Source organism: Dioscorea cayenensis, chromosome 9, assembly GCF_009730915.1.
Source record: "Dioscorea cayenensis subsp. rotundata cultivar TDr96_F1 chromosome 9, TDr96_F1_v2_PseudoChromosome.rev07_lg8_w22 25.fasta, whole genome shotgun sequence".
Classification (NCBI taxonomy): domain Eukaryota; kingdom Viridiplantae; phylum Streptophyta; class Magnoliopsida; order Dioscoreales; family Dioscoreaceae; genus Dioscorea; species Dioscorea cayenensis.
In genome coordinates, this window is record NC_052479.1 from 5,910,586 (window position 1) to 5,914,652 (window position 4,067).

The window sequence follows — 4,067 nt, forward strand, 5'->3', positions numbered from 1 at the left end:
TAAATTGGTTGAAGTTGATTTGGGTTTGGTTTTGGATGTCGAGCTACGGGTTTTTGGGCCGAACCAAGTTGGTTCAACGAATTTGTATAAGAATTAAGTTGGTTCAAAGGTCGGTTGGTTTAATTAAACCCGGTTCGGTGAATTTGAGTTTGGTTCAGTTGAATTTGATCTTGGTTCAGTGGAATTGAGAGCTGGTTCGAGGTTGGTTCATAATAGTCTGAGCCCAAATTGAGTTGGCTTAATTGTAATTGGAGACCAATTTGGTTATACAAGGTCGGTTTGAACCCGATTGGAGTGAGTGGGCCAATTAGAGAGTCGATTATTGATTTCTTGTATTTTTCTATTGGGATAAATTATATTTTTTTAGTTGTCGATTTATTTATTTTTTTATTATGTTATCATGCTAGGTGTTGATTAGGCTTTGGGAGGAGTTCGGTGTCTAGCAAGGAACTCAAGGACACCAGTGAGTTGGTAGTGGCTATTATTTTAAATAATTGATTAATTATTATTATTTTGAAATAATTGTTTAATGGCTAGTATTTTGGAAATAAATGTTTAAGTATTTCATTTTATCATGTTTGATTCCATATATAGTTGAAATATACGTATATTTGTTTGCCATTGATGTTCATGATAACCGTATTGATACATTCGTTTTGTATAATTATACGTGATTTGTGAATAGTAAAAAAATACATGTATATGTGATTTAATTATTCGGTTCATGTATTTATTTTTGATGGGTATATATGCTTTTGATTTGGAGTGATTTGCGAAAACCATGCGAGCATATTAAAAGATGTTTTATCGGCATTGTTAATAGAATTGGTTTTCATTCCCGGTATAGGAATGGTATCGTGGATCCGGGCTTTCACGGTATTATGCATTATTATACGCTTGGCATTGGCTTTGTGGAAAATAATGTTTATTTCCGTGATGTGAATACTTGTCCCGAAAAGGATCATGTGTTACGATTTATACGAGATGAGTATTATTGCACGTATTTACTTGATGGTTTTGATGGGCGACGGGCTAAGGCCCGACTACTGCAGTAGTGGGTCCCCACGGGCCAGCCTTTAGAGGTGGCGTGGTGGACCTGGGTATTGATTACTACGAGGGCCAGTTCAGGTGGGAGTGTAGAGCCCTGACTGGATATTCATCGGTAGCCGGGGTCACCGACCGTTGAACTGATGGGTCAACGTTAAGGACATGAGTTCTTGACGGCTCTGAACCTCAGCCCGCCACGGCGAGGGTTTAGAGAGTTTTCTAGACCATGTTATGTCTGGGTGAGTGTTGGGTATTGCTTTGTATTTTTGAATTTGAGACTTTATGTTATTTTTGAATTGCTGATGAGGCGCGTCTCTCACAAAAATTGTGTTTTCGAGAAAATCAAATTGATGTTGATTTATGTTGAATTTATGTTTCAAGAGTTCTTTAAAGATGTATTTTTGCTAGAATTACGTATTTTTGGAAAAATTGGAAAATTATTTGAGCATTGGTATTTATATATTTTATATATCATGTATTTAAGTATTTGAAATTATTAAGCCACTCACCGACCAACCTGAATGCTGTCAGAGTCGCAGGAGCGGGACCCTGATCGCTCGATTGAGTATAGCGCTAGTCGTGGGTCTGAGTCCAGGATTGCAAAGTGGGTCCCCCTTCCTTTCTTTCTATTTATTGGTGTCGTGATCTTGCAGCGGTTGTACCCGCAAATTTGAGTTATCGTATTCATGGTATTTATGTATTTGAACCCCTGTAGTTGGTGTAAAAGTTGTAAATTGTGATTTGTAGGTCCGATTTTGTTTAAAACAGAGGTGTCGGGTTTCCCAGTTAAAAGGGAATTTTTAACCGATGGGTGCCACATTTACCCGGTGAGAAGGGTGGGTGTGACATCTTTTGGTATCGTGAGCTCGTAGGTTGAGATATCCAGGGTTTGGTAGAGATCACGGGTTGTGATCCGAGCCTAAGCTTAGAAGTCGTGTCTAGACTTAGAGGTTTAGTAGTGATTAGACGAAAGTTAAGGGCCCAATAGAAGTATTTAGAGTCTCCAATCGGGTTAAAACCTAAGTTGCATATTGGGATTGAGGACTGATAGTAGGTTTTGACATTTGAGACAAAGAGCTGAGCAGTGTACTGTGATCAGGATCATGGCTGAGATATTTGTCGGAATTGTTTTTATCCAAAATGAGTTGACTTGAAGATGCCAAAGAAGTGTGTTTGGCATGTTGTTTTGTCACTGATACATAGTGATTTACTGAGGTGATTATTTTACTATTGAAGCGATTTTGTAGAAGAGAAACAGGGGTCTTGGAACAAGTAAGTGAAATTCAGATGATATCGGATGGATAATGCTAAGAAATTTCGAGGACTGAAATAAAAGGAAGGATTGTAATACCACTCGAACCCGTGGATAATCTATTAGAAAATATACCGTGGTATTACTATAGTGGTAGTAAGATTTTTTTCTACAGATTAATCTTGTTGAGAAACCCCAGTGAAAAAGAATAAGGACCTAAGTGTAAAAGTTTTTAAAAGATTTTGGGTTAAAGAATAAATGAAAAGGATGGACATGAAATGTTTATGGAAACCGAGGGACCGAAAGGTAGGGATGGAAGGGATCTTTTTAAAATGTTGTTTTATAATCCAGGGGACCACTCGGATAATTTGAAAAGGACCTTTTCGAGAATACTATTTTCATAATTCAAGGATCATTTGGGAGTTTTTCAGGGACTCGTTGTGTAAGAAATTATGTTTTGAGGGACTAAAATTGAATTTCGGCTGAAAACTTAAGTTGGAGAAAAACTCTAGATTTTGATGGTTCATCTCTTCTCCCTTCATCCGCTACAAGAACTCCGAGAAGATGAAGAAATGGGAAGAAATCGGAGGTTTTAAGGAGAGGGACTTGGAGATCGCTGGAGTGAGCTCACGGAGGGATGGCATTTGCTGTAAGAGGCTTCCTTTGTATTGTTTTTGGCATGTATATGTATGCATGTATATATATGTATTTATGGTTGGATTTGATGAAAATGTTGATGAATTTGAAGAAATATTAATTAGAATGATGAGGGTGTTGTTTTGTAGATGAAATTTGTGTCAAAAACCTCGATCCATGATAAATCAAGGATGAGATTGCCGAATTACCAGTAGCAATTCATCGAGCAACGAGATTAGGGGTTTGGTCTGATTAATTAAGTTGATGATTATGATGATTAAGGTGTTAATGATGATGGGATCGGATTGAAATTGGTTGGGTTTAGCCAAATTGATTTGGTCTGAGTCGAATCAATCGATCTGAGTTGAGTTTGATTTGGTTTAACCAAGTTCATTTAATTGAATCGAATTGGGTTTGGATGAGAAATCTGGTTGTGGGTTTAATTTGAATCTGATCCCAATCCTGTCGATCAAATCAAGTTGAGTGAGTTGGACTCGAATGGTTTGGTTGAATTAAATCTGGTGGAAGTTGACTTTGGGTTTGGTTTGGATGTCATCACGGGTTTTGGGCCGAACCAAGTTGGTTCAACGTAATTTGTATAAGAATTAAGTTGGTTCAAGGCTTTAGTTGGTTTTAATTAAACCCTCGGTTCAGATGAATTTGAGTTTGGTTCAGTGAATTTGATCTTGGTTCAGTGGAATTGAGCTCTGCCTCAGGGTTGGTTCATAATAGTTCAGCCCAAATCGAGTTAGCTTTAATTGTAATTGGAGACCAATTTGGTTATATCAGGTCAGTTTGAACCCGATTGAGTGAGTGGGCCAATTAGAGAGCGGCTATCGATTTATTGTATTTTCTATCGATAAATTATATTTTTAGTTGTCAGTATTTATTTATTTTTATTATGTTATCATGCTTAGGTGTTGATTAGGCTTTGGGAGGAGTTCCGTGTCTAGGGCAAGGAACCTCAAGGACACCAGAGTGAGTTAGTAGTGGTTATTATTTTAAATAATTGATTAATTATTATTATTTTGAAATAATTGTTTAATGGCTAGTATTTTGAAATAAATGTTTAAGTATTTCATTTTATCATGTTTTGATTCCATATATAGTTGAAATATCATGATATTTGTTT